Source organism: Dermacentor andersoni, chromosome 1, assembly GCF_023375885.2.
Source record: "Dermacentor andersoni chromosome 1, qqDerAnde1_hic_scaffold, whole genome shotgun sequence".
Lineage (NCBI taxonomy): Eukaryota > Metazoa > Arthropoda > Arachnida > Ixodida > Ixodidae > Dermacentor > Dermacentor andersoni.
Genome location: NC_092814.1, coordinates 233,061,718 through 233,088,575, shown reverse-complemented (window position 1 = coordinate 233,088,575; position 26,858 = coordinate 233,061,718). Strand labels below are relative to the sequence as shown.

The following is a 26,858-nucleotide window of genomic DNA, read 5'->3' as shown; positions in this document are numbered from 1 at the left end:
CGAACGACCAGGCGTTGGTGTCCAGCGTGGGGGCGAATATATTCGCTCGTTATCCGGTCGCGGTGAGTCGGACTTCCGCGATTTGTCGCGCGCCCATCGGCACGTTCTGTGGATAGCAACTCGGCAAGCAGGCGTTGATCTATGAAAGGTGCAACAAATGCCCTTGCGATTGTTTGCACTACTGTGTTGTCGTTTCTTTGTCCCAAGAGCACGGGTATGGGAAACCAATATATATATATATATATATATATATATATATATATATATATATATATATATATATATACACTCTAAGAAGAATTCCGGGGAAAACGGGAGTAACTGCGCAGTTAGTCCCAAAAAGGGCGCTTTCGTCCCTCAAGGGAGTAACTGCATGGATGTGCGTGCCGTGTGCAAATTCTGGAGAGTAAGTGTTTAGTCCCTGGTCGAAAAGAGAGCAACGGGAGGACGAACGGCAACAGTTACTCCCCCTGCGCTCCGCTGTTTTCGTGCGTGTCGTGCAGTGACGCGGAAAAACCTGTATTGTCTATAAATCGTGAATAGTTCGAAGTTCGTGCACTGTCTATTGAACTACATGCAAAGCAGCACTTTGCCTCTTCGTGAGAAAATTGCGTGAAATTTAATGTTGGAGTGTGAAGAGCCATGCCCTTCGTGCGCACACCATAAGTTAGCGATACACATTAAACGCGCAAGTCATTGATAGACTGTCAGATTTTGCTGGTCGATAGTACCAAAATTGCTTCCGTTCCAAGGAGATTACGAACTTAACTGAAGCGATGTGTAGCTCAAACGGGACACACTAAGCGACAGAGCAATTGTCCGTCTCTGTCGTCTTAGGTGCCCCGTTTGAGCTCGCTACACGTTTACATCGCCTAGTGCCTCAGTTTAAAGCACCCTAAGAATACTCGGGCAGGTTTCTTTTCGCTCTCGCTTATGGTTGCAAGTACACTCAACGTTACACTCTCCCCGCACAGCATACACAAAATGCCGAGTCGCTTTTATGTTGCAACACCTGCGTTCTGGTGCTTAACTTGTCTCAATTTCCTGACCACGTCAACCGATCCGCCGTGGCGCAGTGGTTAGAGTACTTGACTTGTGAGCGCGAGGACGTGAGTTCGAATCCTATTTTCGGACACCTTTTTCTCGTTTTTTTTTTTTCAGCTCCGTAATCTTTTTTATTAGGGTATAAATGCCTAATTTCATTAATTCCACCTATGCGGAGCATCGGAAATAATTACCGTTACTCCCTTGAGGAGCATCGGAAAAGAGCAACTGTTAGTCCTCGGAGGAGTAACGGCATGGGGAGCAACAGTTCATCCCCTCGCACTTACCCCCTAAAGGGAGGAATGGTTGTGGCAGATCAGTTGCTCCCCTAAAGGAGTAACCTCAGTACCCCATTTCCTCCTTTTCTTCTTAAAGTGTGTGTGTGTGTGTGTGTGTGTGTGTGTGTGTGTGTGTGTGTGTGTGTGTGTGTGTGTGTGTGTGTGTGTGTGTGTATATATATATATATATATATATATATATATATATATATATATATATATATATATATATATATATATATATATATATATATATATATATATATGGACGTCAATGTTACGCGAAGCATTTCGCGGGTAGTTACCCTCGCTTGGGGTGGCACGGAGTGTTTACCCGGTGGTGCATGCAGACTGTGCGTGTAACGCGAGCACCTGTGCGGCGAGAACGGCAAGACAGTGGCATCACGACGACCGCGACGACGACGGTATGACGATATTGAGACAGATGACGAGGACAATGACGCCATCGGCACAGTGACGACAGCGACATGGCGACAGCGGCAACGTTATACGGAACGAAGACGGCGGCCAATCCAGAAGGCGATGCGCCGTGCAAGACAGATACCTCGATGCCCCAATCTCGATTGAAAGGACACATGAATGCATCGCATTAAATCTTGGACACTTTCCCGGGGAATTATAACATCCGTTCACCACGAATCCTACTGCGCCTGCACTCGCACGCATTTACCTAAACTCGCCACGATGGCCCGCGGAAGGAAATGGCGTTAGGCGCACATGTAGACCATGCCGTTTCTCCATGGAAGCTGAAGTGCTAATATTGGAAACAAGATTGACAGTTTTTTATCTTAAATATTAGCTTCAAGTACGTGAGGGAGCGCGAAAAAAATGATCAAGTTCATTACACAAGGAATTGTCTTTTCTAGCGCATCTTAAGTATCGTTGACGCATGCCGTCACAAAATTAACAATAAAGAGTGTAAGCAAAGAAAAAGCCGGGATATATGGAGCAGGATGCAAAACAACGCTTACAGAGATCCCGCCAATGATGAAGCATATATATATGAAGGAATGCGATTACGACCTAAAACACGCAATCAAGAAAGTCATCACTACAGCTGCTACAAATACGCTACGGAAAACGCCATTGTCTAACGCGGGGCCGGCGCGGAGCTTGAATTGAGGCCGGGACACTTGAAAATCATTCCGAAAATATCAAACGCGCTCAGGCATTAGAGAAACGCGCCATTAGAGTATCCGCATCACGCGGGAGCAACAGCGATTTACACGGCTGCCAAAAAGGGGCGAATAACAACAGCCCGATTTAAAGAGCGCTTTTTCCCGGCATAAGTCCTCATGAACGCGACAGTTAAAAAAAAAAATCGTTGCCTGCCCCACGTGCGACGAACATCCAGCACACATCAAGACTATCACTGCTCTTGCACGCTCACTCTTGTCCGCTAAAAACGTGCTCTTTTTTGTGAGTCCTTGAGATCCAACCAACGGTACAAGGAAAGAAGACAAAGTTTGCCGTGGCAACAGAGGCCACATCTTTCCCGATCGCGGCACGTAGTGGGTATGCAGCACACCAAGACGCCAGCAACAGCGTCCTCATCTTTCAGACGCATTCGTTGGTCGGGATATAAAAAGGGGTGAAACCAAGCGAAAACACTGCAGCCTAATGAGGGCCCTTGAAGGATTTCGCGAACGCGCAGCGCTCCCTTCCGCCCCGGCGGCGCACTGATTACGCAACGGCATCGCGCGACGCAAGCCAGACCGGGCTGAATTTCAAGAGCTTCGGTCGCAAAACGGCGGACGCTGCATTGCGAGAGATCAGCTCCATATGTCGGCGCCACGGAGCTGCCTGCGTCTCTGAGCCCACCTCGCAGGGCTGAAAAGGGCACGCGCACCACTGCGGCGGCGGAATGCGCGCGTTCGCGTTACCCGCGTGACACAGCATTATCGACGGGAAAGGAGCGAGAGCCGGGTTTTCCAGAAAGGAAACGCAACCAAGGCAGATGACGATTATCGTTGTGGGACAAATATACAAGGGTGCAACTGTTTTTAATAGTGAACACGCACACCGTGGCGTGTCCAGGGATGTACGCGCCACGCACGCGCACTACAGGGTAGCACGTCGACTCTGCGAGACAATAAAATGTGCGCCAACCCGGGACAGAAAGTGAACACGAGGAAGGGATTGCTCCGTCACAAAATCCACAAGGACACACGGCTGCCGCATATGCTCACTATATATAGTGAGTGCAGGAAACTGGAACCTCCGACGTACGAAGGCGCGCCTGGCTAAAAAATCGGGCGGTTCACCGAACGAACCTGAATCGAAACAAACGACCGAAAGGTGTGCCCTGATCAATCACAACTAAATAATATATATGAGAGAGAGAAAGAAAAAGTTTAAAGAAAGAGTAACTGCCATGCCTTTGAGAATTGCGGACGGAAAATTCGTATCACAAACAGCGTGACTGTTCTTTAGTTTACTCCGCCCACAAGGCTGAGCGCTTGGGACAAAAATCACGCAGAACGGCCGATGAACACAAAAATACGGTAAAAAAAAAGGAAAGGAAGACAAAGGAGACATGAACAGTGGAAGTTACTGCCTTTCGTTATTGTTCTAATGAAACGAAAAAGAACGAGCATGCGCACAATTTGCAATCTTCATCGTGTTGTTCCAAGTCACCATCTTTCGTTCCACATTTGAAGCACACGAAAAAAAATGTGGGCCGAACATATCTACGATGACTATTCAAGTATGCTAATCGCATTCTTTTGAGACGAAAATGAATTCGGAAAAATTTTATTTATATATTTCATTGAAGAGCGCCGTGAACGAGGTTAGGCCCACATTTTTAGACTGCACTATCTCCACGATCGGCCCACGAAAATGGTTAGACGCATAGCCAGAAAGAAAACTGGTCTGACAAGGCAAAAAATTTTATTCGCGTTAATAACACGTCGAAATAACTGCGGGCATAGTGATCGACTCCCTTCGATACTCTCTGACCCCCAAAAGCGTACGTATCCACCATTTTTGAAGTCAGCAGGGTCTATGCTCTGAGCGCTTGTTTCTGACGGGCATAGCTAAATATGACACTGCACTACAGCAATCTCGAGCTCCAGTATAGCCAGAAATGCATTCAACCCAAGACAGGTAGCAGTCGCAACACGGTGGTGGTCAATACTGTGGTAACGCTACGGGTATATTTTTGCTTAGGACGGGCATGGTCCAGGGTGTGAAGAATTGAGAGACGCGTCATTATAAATTCGCTCGTCGACAGAAAACAGCACGATTTACCGCGCATGGGCAGCACCGGCGCAGACGGGCGAAAAAGGCGCTGGAGAGCGTTCAAACAGATGCAGCTCTAATGGCGCATGCGCGCTATAGCAAGCACTTCCACATTCCAATTTAAACCTGGCTACGCTGGGCCAGCATCGATGGCGCTGTATACCAGCGCGAAGATGCCTGTACGCACTTACACGAAACTCGCGCTGAGCAGCCCGGCCTTGCACAACCGAAGGCCGTAACCTCAAATGGCGATGTCCAAAGAAAACCGAACGTAACAAACAAGACCCTGAAATTCGTACTTTTATTGGGTGTCTTTCTTTCTTTCTGTATTTATTTAAAAAAAATTTTTTTAAGGCTTGCTTTGCAGAAAGCAGGGCCAGCCTTCAAATCTGCGCCGGTCATGATCCGAGGTTAAAGGCGCACCCGTGCTCTCCTCGTTGAAGACCGGAGCGTGGAACTGTACAAGGCTCACGTGAACGACGACAATAAAGCCGAGGAAGAAGCGCAGAAAAGGAGAGAGAGAGAGAGAAAGCAGAGGAGATCCGCACAATAAAAGGGGGCCTGAGGAATGCCCTTACATCTACGCGGCGCGCTCCGCTTTTATTTGGCGGCCGTGCGTCCATAGAGTCGTCTCATTCAGATCGACGTTACAAAAAGGGGGGCGAGAGCAAGGAATATAAGTGCGCATGGAAGCGTGCCGCCACCCACGACGGAGGGCGCACGGCGCCGGGTTCTCCCGAATAATTTAGCCCCCCCCCGTTGCAGCTCTTCCTTCTTTTGATGCCTCCCACCGAAGCGCTCCCCGCGACCTTCCTGTACACGTCGCGACTACTGCGCAGAAAGGCAGGCACGCGCCGGAAAACGGGCGGCGGGAGGCACGCAAAGCAAGGCCAAGTGCAGTCACGTCGGTGCCCGTAATACGATCGAAATGAAAATAAAAAGAGACGGCGCTGCTATCACGAAATGCTTAAGCATCGCATCTGTTTCGCAGATTTGCTGCACAGCATAGCGGGAATGGAAACTTCATTTAAAATACAACAGCGCAGCCCCTCGGGTCGCGTGAAGGGATAAGTGAATTACGTTCAGATCTGAAAAAGGCGACGTACATTTCCGAGAGCGGGAAAAAAAAGGGGGGGGGGGAAGAAATAAAACGCGTGAGCCCAGAGACGTACACTCGGATTATGCGCTCAAAAGGTTCTAAAAACATCAGACACGCAATTCACCGCACAAGCTGATCTGACGGTTGAGCATTAGGCCTACTTTTTTTAATGTGTTATATCATGAACGGAGACAGTCAGCAGTGCACAGGCGAGAGAGAATATTGAGGAAGAAGAAACAAGACAGAGCTTTCGTTATGGAGGAGATTAAAGCTGAATAACACCTCCAGTCAGTTATGCAAAAGCTCGATAAAAAATATCAATTTAAACGAAAAACCAAGAGGACAATAATCGACACACAAACTCTTTTACTGGAGAACAACTTTTGCCTACAGGTCAGGACAAATTCATGCCCGAGTGTTCTGGTAACAGAAGATGATCAAACGGAAAGACCATGCAGTGCAAACCCAAGTTCAACACTTCCTTTGCCACCTCGCGAGCGTAACCGAACAGTCGGACCAGATTCAAAGGCAACACGGTCGAGTATATGCGACACAGGTCGACGGGTGCTTAGAGACCGTCGCGCAGCAGCACTCCGAGAAGCAAAGCGAGAGCGCAATCTGAAACAAAGTTCAGTCAGTAAAACAACTTTCTTACTCCAATAAAAATCCACGAGACACAATGGAATGAAGCTTGCAAAAAAGCTTCCGTCTCGCAAAGCCCTTTTCGCTGCTGCGGTAAACGCCCCAACCCGTGACACGCTTTGAGGACTTAATATCAAGAGGCGCAGCGCCCCGCCGAAGCATCCATCGACCTTCGCCAAGCCGGCTCCTTGGTAAGACCATCTCTGCCGAGCAAGCAGTGAGACGCAGAGAACTCTGCCGTTTTCGTCTTTGCCTACTTTGGGGCAAAATGCTTTCAACTACGTCACTTATCACTTTATAGTAGTTTCAGATTCAATTAAGCAGTATATTTGGCTCTTCCCCCCCAGCTACCGACGTCAGCCACATTGACGTACACAGGGCATCGACAACGAATCGGCAGAAAGGAGAGATAAGTGAGCCGTCTGCTTGAAAAAGTTTGCGCGGACGCGTGAGTGGCGCTGTCGCCTGCAGGGCTCCTGGCTCTTCGAAGCTCCAGAGTGCCAAAACAGGTTCAGGGTGGCCTAGTTGGTATTAGACGCGCTCATAAGTACTGAGCCTTATCGAGAAAAAAATGAGCTAGGCAGCTGTGAATTGCCGGATATGTCTACACTAAATGGAACAAAAAGGACCTACTCATATTTTTTTAACTTATCTTTGTTTTTCAGGAAAGAAGTGAACATGGCCACACCTCCATAAAGGTTCAGAATTGAAGAGCATAGGACTATAATCAAGTTCTTATTTCTCCGAGGAAAATGTGAGAAGTAAATCCACGGTGGAATGTCACAAACATTGGGCGACTGTAGCCCTTATTATGCTACCGTTAGACGTTGCGTTGCCAATGTTAAATCTGGCCTCTTCGGTGTTGAAAGGGAGAAACCGAGTGGAAGGCACGTTACTGTCTTTGTGCCTGCAAATGTGAAAGCCATTCATGACATGATCGTGGAGGGCCGCCGAATATCAGCCAGAAAGTATTGATACATACTGGGAATATCCCGCGAGATAGTTGGTGCCATTGTCCACGACGACTTAAAAATGAGAAAGGTTGCAGCAAAACTTATGTCCCAAAACTTATGACAACTGAACAAAAGAGGAAACGTGTGAAGACATCAGTGGCTGTTTTGGAACATTTGGTGAAAAAAAAAATGAGTCAGATTTCCTGGATAAATTGGTGATAAGACTTAGATCTACTGTTATGATCCCGAGACAAAGCAACCGTGTAAGGAATGGAGGTACAGTGGTTCCCCCAGGCCAAAGATGTTGCGTGTGTTATTGTCGGTGCAGAAACAACAGTGTTTTGGGATAAGAAGGGATTTCTGCTGGCGGATTACCTACAACAGCGTGCAACAATCAACGCAGAACATTACTGTGCTTTATTGATGAATATGGCGGAGGCAAAACAAGGGGAGCTCTCCAAAGATCTCACTATTGCATGACAATGCCTCGTCACATATTGCAGGTGAACCATTGGCGAAACTGACCGTCTTAGTCTTTCAAGTGATGCTACACCCACGCTATTCGCCCGACCTGGCTCCTTATGACTACCGTGCATTCGTCAATCTCGAAAAATGCCCAAAAGGATAATGATTTGGCAGTGTTCTGGAGGCAACTATGTTGCCAATGAGTCGTTAGACCAGCAGACGGAAGAATTTATCTACACGGACAGATATCGCGAATGCATTGTCTAACTGAGGGTATATGTAGAACAATGCAGCATTTACAGCTTGCTAGTTAAATTATTTCCAGGTAATTCTCAATAGATATCCGCACCCCCCCGTATACCATATTAGAAATAGTAGCGCAGTAGAAAACGAATGGTGGAATTCATGAAAAAAAAGGCCGAAAAAAAAGAAAAGAAAAAGCGCAGCCACGAACAAACGTGCGAAACTCAAATTGACGAGTTTTTTTTTTTTTTTGTGAGGGTTAGAAATAAATAAATAAAGGAATATGAGATAACATATAAAACTACCGATCTAGAAAATCACGTTTACAGCTGGTTAGAACTCGACACATGCAAAAAAGGGGTCCTCTAAAGAGCGTGGGAAGTACATGTGAGAACTGTAGTGGGAAGTGTCGTGCCTAATATCTTGTGGCCAGCAATGTCATCCGCGACCCACAGCAACACGGCTGGCTACACGCACCGTCACGAGAGACATGGCCTGTCACCTTTCAACACAAAATAACGTCCAGTGGGAGATCTGCGAAGCCCACTGCATGGGTGCGTGCCTGCTGTAATACGTGAGCGCGCGTTTGAACGCCCCTATGTGCGTATATATGTGGTCGCGTACATTTCTACGCCATTTGTGTGCGTGCTTGCGTTCCCTTCCTATTTACATACTTTTCCTATTCCTCTTTTTAGAGGGGCAGCTCTTCGGCGCCTGTTCCTGCGGCGAGCGTCGGCATTGTCCCTCGTAACCGAGCGAACGAGAACAGCGAAAGACGAACTCGAACGCGGAGCGCAGCGCGAGATGAAAGAGAGCGCGGAGAGGAAAGCGGAGGAGATGAGTATGGCGAAAGGGTGAGGAGAAAAGCATAGTGCCGCACGAGACTACGAGATGGCGCCATAGTATTTGTAATCTGATTGTATGCGCGGCACCAATTGTGTAGCACTTTCTGGAAGCCACGCGGGCACCAGCGATTACAATGGAACCTTCGATGAGTCATGTATAAAAGCCGACGCGCTTGACCCATAAAGAAACATGCCTACGTAAAGAGCGGCCACTCGAACCATTTGGCCGCCGAGCAATGTAAGGGTCTGACCACACTCCAGGCGGCGTAGCGATGTCCGCTCCCATTTCGCCACTATACGCCTGCGCCAGCTGCGTCGGAGGGAATATAAGGACGCCACCAATGCACCCGGACACTATTTTGGGCAGCAGTCGTAGGAATTGGACGCCTACTAAGAATCTGTTCTTTCCGCTCTCTCTTTTACGCATTACTACAGTTCCCACATTTGAGTAGAACTCACCAGATCAATAAGAAGCTTGACGAAAGCTTCGCGGGCACTATTCTATTCTAACATACTGATTTATGTATTGACACCAAATACCAATAATGCTATTCCGTTTAAAACAATATGTCTACCATAAATAAGTACTAAATGAATGTTAAGTTTGGAGCGAAGCATCGTACAATTAAAATTTTCCATGCTGAATTTGCAGACGTTCTTCTTACGCAAAATTTATGGGCACACACGGGCGCACCTCTGCTTTTGCAAAAGCAGTAACCCCTGCAATTTTATATAGCCTCAATATCCAAGCAGCAAATTTTCACGATTCACGCAGTTTCGAAAATGACACTGCATTTTAGGCGTGACAGCAGAAAGCAGCCAAAACATCTTCAGGAACTGCGCCCCGAGCGTGCACGAAGCGAGCGGCGTCCTGGTCGTGACGTCACCTGCGAGAGGGCTTCACTGCAGCTTCTCTCCGCTAATGGCCACTGTGTCAGCGCCGGGGGCACACCGACAAGGCGATTGTCGCTCTTTGACGACAGGTGTCGCACACATATTAAAAAGAAACTGCCTGTTGCTGATCATTGTAGACCTTGAGCTGGATTATTCAGAGAAGCAGACCTTACTTGCACGAGAAGTCGAAACACATATTCAACTAATTAACAAAGTATAACTAATTAACTTCTTAATTAGTTACCTTACGGCACATGTTGCAATTTACGAATAGTAGCCGGTAAGCTTGCAAGCCGTACTCGGCTTGGAATGAATTTCCAGAATGAGGCCAGTTTGGAGATATGCACCATCACAGTCGCCGTAAAAATGCAGTTGTTCCACTTACTTTTTATGAAAACGCTCTTTTACGCATTGAAACAGAAAAGTAACTGGAACGCCCATGCATTTCGTCCCACGCTTCGGGAAATAATACCTCGAAACTGGTGTCACCCTGGAGATTCATTTCGAGTGGATACATCTTGTAAGCTAATTAACCGGTTATGATTCGTAAGTTGCAATATGTGCTGTAATTAATTAATTAATTACGAAGTTGATTATATCGAATTCTCGTTAATAATTGACTATGTATTTCAATTGACTGTGCGAATAATATCCGCCTCTTCGAATAATCCAGCTCAAGGACTAGAATTATGCTATCTGCCACAGGCGATTTTTAAAAATTCCGGAAAACATGAAAATAATCGCCGCGTGTTACACAGTTAAAATGTATACGGAGAATGAATCACGTGTACGCACCTTAAGTCCTCTATTGTTAAGTACATCAAAAGTTCGCGAAACAGAAATTACGACGTTTCTATGCAATAAGTAGAGGCCACAGCATGCAGGAAATAAGAGAAAAAGGTGGCACAGAAATAAATGAAAGAACAGAGTACAGTGTTAAAACACATATATGAAATGGGCGGAAAGCGAGAAAGGAAATCCCAACGGACGCGATGGATGCAAGCAAGGGGAGCGGAGCGGGGGATATGATGCTCCCTCCTGCAGCGATGCCACTGCGCTGCAACCGAGCGCTATCACGCTATCAGCGTCACACTTACGCAGGAAACCAGCGCGCCGAGTCACCGGGGAGCAGACCGCCTAGCACGCGCGCAGTGCAACGCGCCGTCACCGCCATCGCGGACGCGCGACCAGGGAAGGAAACGCCTCGGCGCGCTACTCGGTCGTCCGCGAGCCCCTAGTGCTGTCGGCAGCGAGGGGGCAGGGGGGGAGGGGGGTATATACGCCGCGGTACAACGGCAGCGGGACAGGGTGTAGTAAGCGTAGATTAGACGCAGCATACTCGATGAGAGCATGGACACGTATCGATGAGCACCAAACCCTCGTCCGGGCCCTCATTCATTAAAACGGACGCACTCCATACGCTGCCAACGCAGTAACGTATTCTCAATGCTTCGGTCGGCAGGCGGAACACGCCAGGACGCAATGTGCGCATCGCGACCGACCTGCCTTTATCAAGGATTCATGGAAGGTCTGCGAGTTCAGCGGCGAAGCTTGCGGAGTACACCGTATCGAGAAGGAAACGGGAGGCAGGCAGGCTCGTTGCAACGCGTGAATACAAGACGCGCAGAGCTCGGTGGTCACTGTACGTCGTTTGTGTACCTACAGCACTCGTGCACCACCTGGGCACGCACGCAAATACATGCACGCACGCAGAGAGAGAGAGAGAGATAGCGATAAATTAAGAGGCAATATTTTTGAGCATGCGTAGTATACAAGGCCGAGAAACCTAACAATCCCAAATGACCAAATACGATCGAACCGGCAAGCTACCACGTGTGCCTGTGGTAGCTTTCTGTGCTTTGCGCCATCCACTGTTTGATCATAGGTAATCCATTAGTGGTGGTTCATCCCCCAAAATTACAGATGTTGAAACCGTCAGAATGGTTCAACAAAACGGTACTTTGTGTAGAACATGTATACAAGGAAAACATTCGGTTATTTTCACTCGGGGCTGGGCAAAGACACTTTGCAATTGTATCATGATACGATGCAAGATACTCGGGCAATAAGTATTTGAGACACAGGTACAAGATACTATCGCAATTATTGTATCAGATGCGATAATTTCCATTTGCATCTTAAGATACTCCGATACATTCGCAAATTTCTTACTACATATCTATATAACGTAGCAGCCAAGACATGTGCACAAAAATATTTGCTTGGAAATATTTTAACTCTGCCAAACCTTGTTTCATTTCAATGAAATGTCTTCTTATCTAAAAACTTTGTCACTCGTGCGCAAAGTATGGTATTTTTATTGCGAAACAATGTACAAGGGTTTGCTTTAGCTGCTTAACATGAAAGCGCTTTATACGTACGCTGCGCTGTCAGCGGTTCTTGCTTGTCGCTTTTGTAACTTATGGGAGTCTCTGCTTGCCGACAAGCTAGCGGGTCGTCATCTAAATACAAGAAAGTCAATAAGACGCCTCTGCACAATGGCGCAAATACCGCTGGGGAGTTTAACCTTCTCTGTAGACGAGCTACCGTTTACACAGTGCCGGGCAGCTGTACAGCAGCAACAACGCTGATAGCAAAATAGCTTTTTTGACGCATCATGTATACAGAGAGCAGATAAAGAACCAATTACCTTTCATAGTTTACTTATCTGCTGGCGTAAAGCGTTGGTTAGCGACATATTCATTAACGTGCAATCATTTTACGATTTTTCTTCTAGAAAAAACTTGTGCAGGCCAAAAACGTGTCATACGTACTGTAGTGGTACAAAGCGTCGCAGGATACCACCGCTATTCACACTACTGCCACCTGTAGGCCCGATTTACTGGTGAGTTGTGACAGTAAGAAATTAAGGGGTGAGCAAAAAAGAAAAAGAAAAATACATCCATGTAAAATATAAAGGCGGTTCCGTATCACAGAACCACAGTTAATGAATAGAAACACGATACAGCCGACATCACCAATAGCTATGACATTTAAAAGCATGAGGTATCGTCAACTTACCTGTTAAGGTCAGACAATAAAAAATTTAGTGCCTGTGCAAGATATCTTAAAACGGCACGTGTGGACGCTCATGAGAAAAACGGAGTATTTGGTATTATAATGTTTCGATAAAAGAACGTCGCTGCGTTTATTGTTTCTTTTTTTCTCCAGGTGGCTTAGTGGCACCGTATCAGCTTCAGAAGCGGAGTTCAGTCAACGTTTATAGTTTCGCACGGTGATGTTGCGATATCAGTATCCTGTATCTTAAGATACACGATACATTCTTTTATGTATCGGAAATACAGATACTGATAAACGTCTTGCTAGACGTATCATGATACAGATACAAGATACGCACAGCGTATCTAAGACGGTATCTAAGATAGATGTATCTTCGATACTGCCCAGCACTGTTTTTACTGCAAAAGTACGCGACTGAATGAATTACGCCCTCGCGACCTGCATATAGAAATGTTGCTTGAGTTGCAAGAGCCATGACGGATAATTCATTTATTTATTTAAATACCTTACAGGCCCTATGGGGGCATTGTGTAAGGGGGGTTGCAAAATCAAAGGCATAAAATAAAAATAAAGAGTAAGCAGCCTTCTGAAGTCTGGTACAAAAGATACGTCCCAATGCAGGGCTCATCAACATTACTAGAAAGATCAGAATAGGAAAAGCAAGTAATAAAATGCCAGAAAGGTACACTTCAAGGAAAAAAAAACGAGTAAAATTAACGTAAGGCTCCAATACTAGAAAGTACAATAGAGGAAAAATGAACAGATCAAGGAATACAATGCTTCAAGGGATATTTCGGGAAAAAGACGGAAAAAAAACAATATATACAGGGCATACAAGTGAACACGTGACGCAGCATAAAATACCAATTCATAAGAACCAGATAGCAATGTAACAATAGAAATAAAAACATCGCAAGAAGTTCGAAGCACATTGCCAAGTGCGAGAAACAAGATAAAGTGATTTGTAAGTGCTATTATGAAAAATGCTCGTGTAGGAGATGACGAATTGTTTATCTGATTCGGAAGCAATGTTATCAGGAAGATTGTTCCACAAGCGAATGGCCGTAGGGAGTGCGGAAAAGTGAAAAGCATGTGTCGTACCGTACATGCGCGCAAAACTTATGTGGTTATTTAATCGGCGAGGCGTGTTTGAGGCGATCTGGATATGCAGCGTGGATTGTGTGGCATTATAAACATATTTGTGGAACAAGGATAACAGGGCGATATTACAGCGAAGGAATGGAATAATCGGATGGAATAATCGAGTTTGATTTGCGTTACGCTGGAGTGGTGGCTATAATTACGTGAGATGAAACGGGCAGCTCGGTTCTGGACTGATTCAAGCATGTCGATTAAGTAGGTAGGACGTGGGGATAAAATGGATGATGCATACTCGAGCTATGGACGAACTAATGTCTGATAGGCCAGTTTGCGGATGTTGGAAGGTGAATTACTCAGATTACGACGTAGGTAACCTATTGTCCTTGAAGCTTTTGCGCAGATGGCTGCAATGTGGTCTGTCCAGGAGAGGTTTTCGGTTCGGTGAACACCCAAATATTTATGATATTGTATGTAACAACTCTTTATTACTGACGTTGTATGAAAAACGCGAGTTCTCACGCTTACGACTAAAAGAAATTACCTGACATTTTGATACATTTAAAGCCATTAACCGGGTGTTACCTCAATTATGAATTTGGCTAAGATCATTTTGAAGGGCCAGGAGGTCGTCAGTATTGTAAATTGATCTGTAAATAATGCAGCCGTCAGCGAAAATACGTAAGCGAGAAGAAACATCAAGTGGCAAATCATTTATGTAAATTAGGAAGAGTAAGGGGCCCAGAACGCTGCCCTGAGGCACACCGGAAGTAACGTAAGAAGGAAATGAAGCAATATTGTTAACTACTGTGAACTGTTGCCGATTCGAAAGAAAATTACGAAGCCATTATAGAGTGAAGGAGTCAATTCGAAGTGTAGTGAATTTTGCAATAGGGCGACAATGGGCAACACGATCAAATACTTTGGAAAAGTCAAGGAAAATGCAATCGGTCTGCTAGTTATTGTTCATGTTAAGGTGCAGGTCAGTCGTGAATTCAAGTAACTGTGTCTCACATGATAATCCTTTCCTGAAACCATGTTGATGGTTAAAAAAGAAATTATCGGACTCTCGGTGATTATACATATGAGAAGCAATTATATGTTCGAGCATCTTGCAGCAAATGCAGGCAATGAAATTGGACGGTAAATTTCCGGGGAGCTTTTACTCCAAGTTATAAGTACGGGTATGATTTTGGATATTTTCTAGTCTATGGGCAGCTGTCTTGACAACAAAGACTGCTTGAATATATGGTACAGAATGTTACTGGATGTAGAAATGGCATTTTTTAATATCTTGGAACTAATATTATCAACACCAGATGAAGTAGATAACTTGAGATTATTAATAAGACATGCAATTCTCTCCAGCGAGATTTAAATACTTTCCATAAATTGCCAGTCATAATCAGCAACATCAGGTACATTGGTATGATCCTCGCGGCTGAAAATCGATGAAAAACAAAAACGCATTAAAGCAGGGGGCATTCATTGTCAGAGAGGGGAGTATTTGTTTCACTATGTAATGCTTATCCGGTTAGACTCACTGTCTGGTAATATAAATCCCCAAAACTTTTTCGGATTCGAATGTAAGAGAGAAGGTAAATCCGTGGAGAAATATTTATGTTCAGCTGCAGCTAAGGCAGAACAGTACGTTTTTAAGGAAAGCCTGTACCTTTCCCAAGCAGGAGCATTATTGACGCGTTCAGCGGTATTGTACAGACGTTTCTTTTTATTCCTGGGCTTACGTTGGGCATTATTAAACCAAGGATTAGATCTCTCATTTGTTATCGAGATCAAGCAGGCATACGTACACATGCGCATAAAAATTGGACACATTATTATTCTTTATTATCATTCACGTAATCATTACATGTTCAGATATACTAGCTTCAGTTTCCCTGCGGGTTCCGCATAAGACTGCCAGGGAACACAGGCCCTTTTAGCAGACACTCGCCTCTCCACAGAACTCTGTATAACTGTTATTTCCTCCACTTTAATAGCTTTCAAAACGTGTTGTCTTCTTTCTGTTACGAGCTTTGTACTTTCTATTAAACCTTCTTTCTAGCTGCACATTTATCCCATAACTTTTGTTGTAGATGCCTTGCATTTGTAGCTTTTTTGTTTTTGTTTCACTGTGCATTAGCACTCAGACCTAGGTGTTGGTCCAGGGCACATTAAATAAATGAATGGTTTATTATTATTATTATTATTATTATTATTATTATTATTATTATTATTATTATTATTATTTCAAGATCCAAACTAGCGTCGAAGTGGTGTGACGCAACCACATAGGCTTGTTGTTCTGCTCCGAGACGCTGGTTAATGGCTAGAATAACGTTAGAAGTTCAATCAAAAGTACACGGCGGCGGATGCATCAAGCGGCACATACGTTCGAGTTCCACCAGGCCTCCCTCCCGTGAAGGGGAGGAGGGACCTTTCGTGCGAATGTTCGTAGGGCGGAAGTGTTTACAATATGCAAGAAGTTTCGAAGCGACGGCTACGTCACTATACCGGGGCCGCTCGCTGGAGCACCGTAGACCTTTCGTTGCGCGAAAACCGCGGATACGGAGAGGGAAAGCGTTCCTCATGCACCCTGAGCTTCGGAGCACCATACATGCGATGTCACCTTCTGTGAAAGGGCCCAGTGACAGATATCCTGTCACAAAAACCGTACGCAGTATGTCGCAAAAGCGTAAAGGCTGCCAGTCTCGTCGCTGCGACGTGCTCCTTTGCGTTCATGCTGTGCTCATTGACTGATTGAATGAATGATTGAGAGTTGGGTTTTACGCGCCAAATATGGATAGTGGGGTATGAAAAGACGCCGTATTGGACGGCAATATATTAGTTATGCTTTGCCGGCTCATGCAACGCGTACTATCAAGAGGCGCGCACGAACATAAAGTGGAAAACTTTGTGACAAGCCTCCCTCTGGAGCAATGCTACTCCGTCTGCAACCGCTTTGTTCCGGAATTTGGTCAACGGCTGCGGACAGCGCAACAGCACCAAAAGAAGAATGTTACATCGCGGTAATGAGAAATCGAATGCTATTTCAACAGCAGCGACAGCAACACCTCCAAGCCTGTGCAACAGAGGAACGTGACAGGTAAAGTACACATTAGCTGTATGCAGCCTCTAGAAGCTAAATTTTAAGCACGCTGCAAAATGTTAAGCTTTGCCAATAGGAAATTCCGAAATAAGTGGAAAGGTGACTTGGAGATTAAGATTATAGGCAAGCCAAAGACTATAGGGGTGGGGGGGGGGGGGGGGCTATAAAAAAGCGGCTGCCGGTTTCCCTATAGGGGGCGAGCTCCACCACTGGAAAAGCTGGCGCCACCGTCGGCGTGACGTGGCATGAGGGATCACGTGGATACTACAGCAGCCGCGTCGGCTGCTTCGGAAGCACCGAAGCGAACTGGAAACGAAAGTTTAAAGTCCCACCTGCGCTGCGGTTCTGATTAAGTTGCGAGGTTTTCCCGCTTTGGGTACTTGCTTGACAGCATTTGAAATAACTATAATAGGTAGTGGCTGCTTTTGGGGGCGTGCAGCATGGCAGGCTAACGCTCGGTGCCGCAGTGCCGGACGTAGGCACCGGAGCCTGATGTCAGCCTTATTCACACGTAGCTGCAGGACAAGAAGCTGCTTGAAGCTTGGCTCGCGAAACTTAGAACTGGTAAAGAGCCATCGCTTACAAGTCAGGTATGCATGCAAGCACAGACGCGAGGAAGATTTCTGATACGGCGTCGGGACTGCGATGTTCGGTGAGTAGCAGAAAACGCGCACTGGAACGCTCGGCCGCGCCCGCTGCCCGGATGACGCTTTATTTGGTCTACGAACTTGTTGATGCTAGACACTCGCAAGTTCACTGGAATGAAAAGGGAGCGGTAAGAAGCACATTAAATAAAGGCATGGCACATGGCCATGAATTAATGTACTGGATTACGAAAAAGCAGCGGGAAATCGCACGCTGAGAAGACCGATAAACGTACAGTGCGGCGCAACATGAGACATAATGATACTGAAACATATAAGAATTTAGAAGAAAAAAAAGATTGAATCGTCGCGACGGCACGAAATTATTTTTTTACATCTCTGATAGTGTCGCACGCAACAATGGTTGCTTGTGTACTGTGAAACGCTCATACTATGCGGCCTAAAACTCGCGGCACGGTGCGAAAACGCGCTCGCAGAGAAAGCAAAACATTGTGCGCGGACATGCATGCAGACGCGCAGTCGGTCGCTGCGAACCCGTGCGATCGTTGCATTGAGGCTTCATTCTGTTATGCTCCATTTGGTTATACAGACAGCCCACTATAAGAACATATTTCACATAGTTTGTTCTCAGCATTTGCCTACCTTTCACGCAAGAAGCCGGTTCGGGAGACTCCATCGCGGTGACCGCGCGCAGTGGCGGTCACTGCACAGATTCCGTAAAGCGATAGCGTCTGTAAACGATTCTGTGCTTTCAGTTTGCCCAATATTATTATTTTGACAAAAAGAACATCCCTCGTTTTGAGAGTTCTTACAGATCTCCAGGAGAGCTGCTGCGTGGTGTTTTTATTGGGCGCCGTAAGCCAAACCTATGAGGAGCGCGCCGCGTTATTCCTCATACTACGCTAGGGAGGCGCTTCCGACAGATGGCGACTCCGTAAGTCCTCGCCCCCCAATATGTCGGCGTCAGTCCGCGATTGCGGACTACGGAAAGCTGGGACCAAATAGGTCAAGTATGGTCTCCGCGTCGGCTGACACACCAGGATGCCACTTTCCCCGGAGACAAGTGGGCTACCCAGAGCTAAGCGCAGAAGAGTCCGACTCCTGTGTTCGGGTCTATGGTGTAGCAACACACCAAACGCTTTCATACCAACTGTGGGCTTGTGCGTGTGCGCCAGCGTGAATTTCGCCCTTAGCTTTTAATTTATCCAAACACGAACACAATGCACAGGCGTCGTCATTGCATCTTATATAAGTGCACACCGCTTTCCTCTGCAATGAACAGGGCATTTCATGTCGAAGTTCTAATCAAGCACACTAATAGGTCCCTCAAGCATAACATCCCTCTTATGATTTAAATTCTCGCATTCGACCACGATAGTATGTACTACGCGCGACAGTACAAGTTCATGGAAGTTTTCTGAACGCGCACAGAAAAAGCTAAAATACTTCGCATACTAAGAATTTAATCTGGAGATGCACTGTCTAGGACGTGCCATGCTTAACTGAGGTTCATAATGCATCGCTGCATTGCAGGCACTACGTTTAGGCTGACAAATATTTGAGTTATGGAATACATATGAAACGTTCTATTTCATATTGGTGTATAGTCTTTACGCCAGTATGAAAGAGGACGCTTAATCTGTGCTCAAACAGCAATTGCTGCAAACGTGTAAATCAGAACCTCATTCACTGATACTTGATGTATATAGACTTATCTTACTGAGAAAAGCTCGCTCATGGATTCTTTTTTTATTATTTCAGCGTAGCAACGAGGGAAATTGCCGTTGAAATACGGAGCTCTCTTTCTATAACGGCGCACTGTGTACATATATGCATACGTCACACACATATTCTTGTCTTATTATACTCAAGGGCATTAAAATAACATTGAGGCATGATCATATTCGTTTACTAAAGTGCGCACCCTTTCGAGTGGTTGGGGCCAAGGAACCACCGCGAAGAGCTCCCCACCCCGTTCCCGCATTCCCCAGACCTCTCGCTGCTGCTTCCATACCAAGTCTTGCGCGCCATCCTTCAAAATTTAAAGGGCGAGTTTTGCTCATGTCTCAGCACACCAGTGCCGTGGCTGCGCATTAGCACACTTCTTGGCTAACGCTCGGCTTGGCCGTAGGCCAGTTTCAGCTCGGTGATGTACCCGTTTACAAGTAGCAGGCAAGTTGTATCCAGAGCACTCCTGGCACAAAACACAGCGACTGCAAACACATCGGGCCATACAGAGCGTTGGCAGGCCCCGGAGACTAGGAGTTAACAATATTGCGAAACGCTGGTAAAGTGTTTGCACACTTCTCCCGGCTCAATAACGAAAAAACAAGAAAATAATAGCTAAGAGCGTTACCGTACCGCCGGCTGCGCATCGCAAAATCAGCCTCAACAAACGTAGCTGAAGCACAGGGATCATTTTCTTTCTCGTCCTCTTTTACCCAAATGGTTGCGCGAACTCATAACTACTAATAGCCGTATTGAGTGCACACCGGCCTTTTCCCGGTACAAAAGAAAATAACTCTTCACCGTTCATAAGGCGCGCGCCACAAAGCGGCCATTAAAAAATTCGATTCCGGCATTTTACGTGCCAAAGCCACAATATGATTGTGGGGTACTCCACAGTGGGTGATTCCGGGTTAATTTTGACCACCTGGGGTTCTTTAACGTGCTCCCAATGGACAGCACACGGGTGTTTTTGCATTTCGCTCCCATAGAAATGCGGCCGCCGCGGCCGGGATTCGATGCCGCAACCTCGGGCTTAGCAGGGCAACACCAAAGACACTACGCCACCACGGCGGGTGAAGAAGCGGCCATTCGGAAAAACTGGGTAACTTGGTAGGATCAAATAAAAAGCCGACACAACGAAGCGAAAACGAAGAATGACACAGTTAGTCCGTTACACAACTGAACCGGCTGCTGCATACGTTTCGGATCCTGCAGCAGATCCAAAATGTTCGACACAACTTGAAATTTGCCATCATCGCCCGGGCGATACAGGATTTTTGAGTACGCGGAGTTTCGACCAACCTCCTATGAGATAACAACTTGCGCTTTCCGAAATGACTGACTATTCACCAGGTTGCCGAATAAGAGGCTTTACGAGAAACAAAAGTGACGCCGCATTCGCCTCATCTTTAGGAATCTCCCCCTCGACACTCGCAATCACGGTGCCGAGCTTCGGCCGTACTCGTCACGTCAGGCGGCTCGGATATACGGAGAGGTCAAACGAGATCGCGGCCTTGTCACCATAGATCCGCCGCCGCCTGCTTTGCGTTGACAGAATGACTGCTCCGGTCATGCGAACCATGCACTGGAAAGGCACGACGGCGCACGCACCCACACACAAGCACACCCTGCGGGGCGAACACGCAAAATGAAGACGCACCGTACACGACGAGACGGTGTCGCCGAGCTCGCCACGCGCCACTTCGTCGGCCACTTCGCGAGGGCTGTGCTGATCCGGCAGAGCTGTCCGCCACAGCAGGGAGACGTCGGCACTGTCGATGAAGACGCGGCGAAAGCACCCCGGCACATAAAACTCCGGCCGAGGGCAGAGAGCCGGACGCGGGACGTGCGTGGAGAGCAAACGATGTTCACCCCGTTCGTCACCGGAACATGTCTACGCTGCTGTCGACACACAGATAAAAAGAAAACGCATGACGGAAAATAAATCGAGCGAAGGGCCAAAAAAAAAATAAAGAAATAGCGCGCGAGGACGTCGTACACGATCCGCGGGCCCAACGAGGAGGCAGCACCGCGTGGAAGCAAGTCCACACTAGCCACCGCCAGATCTCACGCTAAGCATCGGCCCTGGCGAGGTGGTGGCAAAGGGAGGTGGCGGCTGGCCGGCGGCCACGCAACTGACACGGTGCCCGAGGCTGGCGTAGACAGCGCGGCCGACGACAGGCTTCCGCCGCGCAACGCCGCCAACGGCCGGAAGCAAGCGCGGAAGCAGCGCGCGACAGCCTCCTTGAGTTCCCTTCGTCTTACTCCTGACGGCGGCAGCCATCTGGCGGCTAGCGGCGCTACCATTGTCACCACGCCGGCAAAACCGGCACAACACGGTGGCGGGGCAAGCGCAGAAAGAACCGTTCACCATTACGAAATCTGCGAATGGTCAATCGGCAATCAAGCCCTCCTCTCACTAGCAGCATCTCCTGAGGTGGAAAAAAGGATCGGCACTCGCTGCTCGAGGCTATACAAAACAGCGAGAGCTTCATCGCCCTCCCTACTCGCCCTCGCACACCACGAACCAGACAGGAGAGCGACCAGGATGACCGATAAATCAATAAAGTGACTGCACGGAGCCGCTTACTTGCCAGGATAAAAGACAGCAAAAATAATTAGGCCGGGGAGCTTGCACGCTCAGGACGCAGCGCGTTCAGTTGTCCAGACAGCAAACAACACCAGTTATCCTCGCTCGACACGCATGCTACTGCCATCGAACGTTCTAACTTGAAATCGCTTGTTTACGGGATACGGGACTGCACAGCGAAGCAGCGCTCAGTTCCATTCGTGGAAGCTTTCTTTGTTTTTTTCATCTGGGCAACCCAAAATAATCATAAATAAGAAACACGCATATCGAACGCAATGTTGTAATCTAAATGACAGGAAGCTTTTTTTGAGTTAGCCAGGTAGCAGAAATGGCGGATGACACGAACCTAGCCTGTAGCTGTTGGCTGTTTGTGTCACCAGGCTGACAGCGATGCACGATTCTCTCTTGAGGGAAGTATCTTACCTCAGAGAGGTGTACAGGGGGCACAGTGAAGTATGATACGTATATAAATAAATTTAAGACTGCTACACCTCTTTAACGAAAACCGAGGGGCCCGTATTTCTTAAGTCACAGCCACACAAAGCCAACAGACCGTGACAAAGAAAGCATATATAGGGGAATTACCTGGTTAATTTAATGGAAATGTCAAAATGATAAATAAATGAAGAAAGGAAAAAAAATCTGGCCGCAGGAGGAACGCACGTCTTCGCATGACGCGTGAAATGCTCTTAATATTTGAGCTACTGCGGCTCCGTTTTCCCGTCCACTTACTTGGGTAGTTATGTATGTATGCTAGAGTTAACCCTGGCAGTAGAGTTACATATACAGTAACTATACTTGGGAGTGTAAGCAAGCGCCACCTCACCAGGGTTATCTCTAGCAGACAAACATAAATACCCAAGAAAGTGGACGGGAAAACGGCGCCGCGGTAACTCAAATGGTAAGAGCATCTCACGCGTCATGCGAAGACTTAGGTTCCTCTTGCGGCTAGTTGTCTTTCGTCCACTTCCAATATCATTTATTTGTCACTTCCACATTTCCATCAAATTAACCAGGTAATTCCCCTATACGCTTCCCCATGTTGTCATTGCCTGTTGGCTTTATTTGGTTTACACCTTTTGTGTCACAGTTAGGCACGCACATTCTGGGGGATTGGCCAAGAATGGACACAGACCCAGTTGCACACGCCCAAGTGCCCCAAGTTATCTAATCAGCGAGAAACGACACTTACATATTTAAGTACTCCAAACGCCGAGGGGGGTTAGGCAAAGAAAGCTTCGCTTTGGAACCGGCCCTGCAAAGCAAGACTGCAAACCGCAGGCATGTCTTTCGTAGTGCAATATCAGTTCATTGAGCTCTATAAAAACGATTAAGCATTTACTATCGGCGGTACTATTGATTACTCGCCGAGCGAGCCTTAGCATATCTAATGCATTATTAGAAAAAATTCCGTTGTTGCAGACAACTGACGCTGATCAACACAATGACAGAGAGCCTTTCTGCTGCGAGGAAGTCCCACCTCCTCGCCACCATGGCCTTCCCACATTTCATTTGCTTCTATCTCGGCGATTACAAAATCCTCTACGAAAATTTTCGCCCTTCAACGGTCCTTCCATGACGATTTATAAAGCTTCTTGTGTTAGGGCGCCTGGATACCAAGCCGGAATTTGCAGCGCTGCTATCGAGGCACTCAATGCAGTTTATACCAAAAACTTCCGACTCTCTTTCCCACAACCATGGGAGTTTCTCTTCCTCGTAATTAGCAGTCGAGGTCATGACTACCACCGACCTTCATGCTAATAATGAACTCCAATGATAAATTGTTCTATACTCTGACTTTGCTGGCTTTCTCTCCACCATTCTCTCATCACCAGCAGTGGTTCTATTTAAATGCACGCTGCTAACGAGGCAGCATTCAGACCGAAATAACCGGTATAGCACGTTTCCTTGCTGTATTGCCGGATGGTCTAGGATCAACCGCTTTCTGGCGAGATACCTCATGAGAATGGAGTGCCATTACAGAAAAAAAATTGTATAGTTAATTGACGCGCCAATAACATACCGTGCCCCACAAAATGAAACAATTACAACAACTTAGATACCTAGAATTACCTGCTGGCCCATCAAGCCACCTCAGTTCTAACTAAAGCATTCAAGTGATTGGAGATAATTTCGCGAGCACACGTATGCAATGATCACGGCCGCGGGGAATTGAGCGCACAAAGATGATAGAGATACATCAAAGAACGCTCCGGTGGCCGACGCTCTAAATGAATCGTTCATGTTGCCATTGTTCTTCTTTGGAGCGCCGCTTTTAGGCACCCGTTTCTACGTTGAGCGTCGGCGTGCCTCGTCCTCCCTCGGCGTAACCGAGAGAACGGCCACAGCGACGGATAAAAGACGGCGAGAGGGAAGAGAGCGCGAGGAGAAAGGCGGAGTAGGAGGGTGTAGCGTAAGCATGAGGAGGAAAGCGGAAGGAGGCATCGTGAAGTCAGCAGATGGCGCTCACGTCGGCGCATCCGCGGTACCGGCCGTGCGGGGGAAAGCAAAAACCTAGAAAGCTCGCCATTGCGAACAGCGTTCGCCGCAAGCGTTTACCGGTAAAAATGACGGTTGCATGAGCTGCAGTAGCCGGGAAGCGGCAACATTGTGGCCGGTCTATACGTAGCGCCGCGCGTCGCGACTCTGCCAGTCGGTGCGGTGATCGGTGCGATGCCTGAATACGTATATCGCGAAATGAAAACACGTATAGAGCGCGCTGAAATTTCGCATTAGGGAGAATCGTAATCGCCGGTGAATTTTTTCACCCTTTATATGTGTGAGACTGATTTACAGTCAACAAAACTACGAGCTTCTCCGCACACTTAGCCAAAAGAGGCAATGGCGACAGCTTTTATGCATGCATTGAAGAATTCCCCAATCTCTGCAGATACATCATTTACGCGCAACTCTTCGAAGTTGGACTAAGCCTGTTCGCGAAAGGCGGGGTTCTTCCCGCGTCCATCTCGCAGCCGGTGCTCCTTCCGTGCGGTTGGCGCCCTCTGGTGCGATGATCTGCATTCCAGTCTTGCAGCTGCGCGTTACTTTTGGCCTACGTTTATGTTTACTCAGCGCGCCGACTTGGACCACTACACGTGGGGCAACATCCGAGGCAGCGACCGAACTGTGCCCGCACATGCCTTGGGAGATCACCAAGAAAGTACCTTACAGGGGCTCTGCCACTAGTGAACGTTGGAAGTGTAATTTCGGATGAATTATAGATGTCTTAAAAGGAATTTTGAAAAACTAATAAGCTTGAGAAGAACAGAAGCACGAAGCTTACAAATTCGCAGCTCTGCACCTAGAATATATATATCGCAGTTCTGTAAACTACATTGAGAGCACCCAAAGCGGACAAATTTGTTATGTCGGTTCATATATTAGGTGAATTTGTCACATTGTTTACAAGGGTTTCGCAAATGTTCTACTCACAAATTAGACGTATTTTTGATAGTCATGTATAAGAATTTTGTCCGCTTTAGCTGTACCTTTAAGTGAAATTCACGAAATTGTGGTATGCTTTTTGATTGCTGAGTTACAGTTTCGTTTTCTGAAAATATGCAATTTCTGCCAAATTTTGTAAAAAAATTTACGACTTAAATAAAAAAATCTCAGCCAACAGTAACTATATTTTAAGTTTTTCTTTTAAATGTAGCATGAAATTAAATGCATGTTTTTGGTGCAGTGGTTGCAGAGAAATACAATTTCTCAATTTCCATGTGTTTAGATAGGAGGCCCGAGCAAAAGCTTTCTCAATGTCGCGCAGCGTCTACGAGAGACGCCGTCGTGGATGGCTTTTGATTTCTCACCTATCGGTTTCGTTAATATACCCCCAAGAAATCTTGCTTTCTGCACTGACGGCCTACCGCAGCAGCTGCAAATCGAGAAAATATGTGCTTAGGTATTAAGATGGACACATGAACAAGTTGGTTTGGCACCCTGGGGCAAAATGTATGACACAATAACTGTGCGAACTGTCTCTCTTTGATCGTCCGTTAACATGCTATGGCCAAAGCTGGTCACAATATTACGTCCCATTTACTGGCCACCGGGCCAGGCACACCTTTGGGCATGGCATATACAGTACTTGCATTTAGTTGTCAAAGCACTGCTCTGTCACGGTTATTCACGCGCGTGAAAGATAACCACTATTTAAGATTATTGTGCAGTAATACATGCCGGATGTGTCTGTTCTCCATATTGTAAACCATGTTGCCGTTCTGCCTTTATAATATAGCCGCAATGCAGACTAGCAGGTATTGAACGCCAAAATGGCTGCCCACGTACTCAAGGCAGCGCGCACAACTCCTTACACTTATTTGATTGCATTCAAGAGTTGTGCGACTGTCGAGGACATCATTATGGAATGTTGGCAGTTTGAGGAAGGTGACAGCTGGCACGTGAGACAATTTGTTCGCATCCTCATTGTGTGAAAATTGGTATCAGCCTTAGAAGAATCACACCGTAGAGTGCATTGTAATTGATGTGATGGAGTGCGCGTCCCAAATTCCAGACCCATGCACTGTAAGGTAATTTACGTCCCTAAGAGTAAAAACAAATTGTAAATGTGCATATAACTCACATCCTTAGGGTGTCAGTTATATATATCACACCCAAAGGGTGTGAGGTATAGACACATTTACACCCTTTTTCACTTTTAAGGGCGTAAATTATGTTACAGTGTGCCTCATCCTGCAAGTACTCACCTTGTAAGACTGAGGAGTAAGCACCTCGCTTACATGTGCAGTCGCCCGATAGTTGCAGCGGGCGCTGGCGTCGGTCATATAGGACCTACTGAACCTCTCTTCAACACTTGCCGACATTCTCGGCTTATTTCGTACCATCAGGTTTCAGCTGAACTCTTTCAACAGCCAACTTGTTTGTCTCGAAATATGGCCACCCTGCAAACGTGTGTTATGGTTTTTTTAACTTTAACTTGTCTTTACATTTAAGTTAGTGCTGTCCCGAGATTTCCATCGC

General features: G+C 46.8%; 1 protein-coding gene across 2 annotated transcripts in view; it reads right to left on the bottom strand.

The window, feature by feature from the left end:
* The window catches only part of LOC126548498 (PH and SEC7 domain-containing protein 1-like), a 425,618-nt gene that overhangs the window by 246,852 nt on the left and 151,908 nt on the right, over positions 1 to 26,858 (bottom strand). Inside the window, exon 1 of one of the 2 annotated variants that reach the window (XM_050196709.3) lies at positions 20,949 to 21,171. The exons of the other annotated variant lie outside the window; for it this stretch is intronic. The gene's annotated coding sequence lies outside the window, so the exon portion shown is untranslated. Of the gene's footprint in view, positions 1 to 20,948; positions 21,172 to 26,858 lie in introns of those variants that run through there. 2 annotated transcript variants of the gene reach the window in all.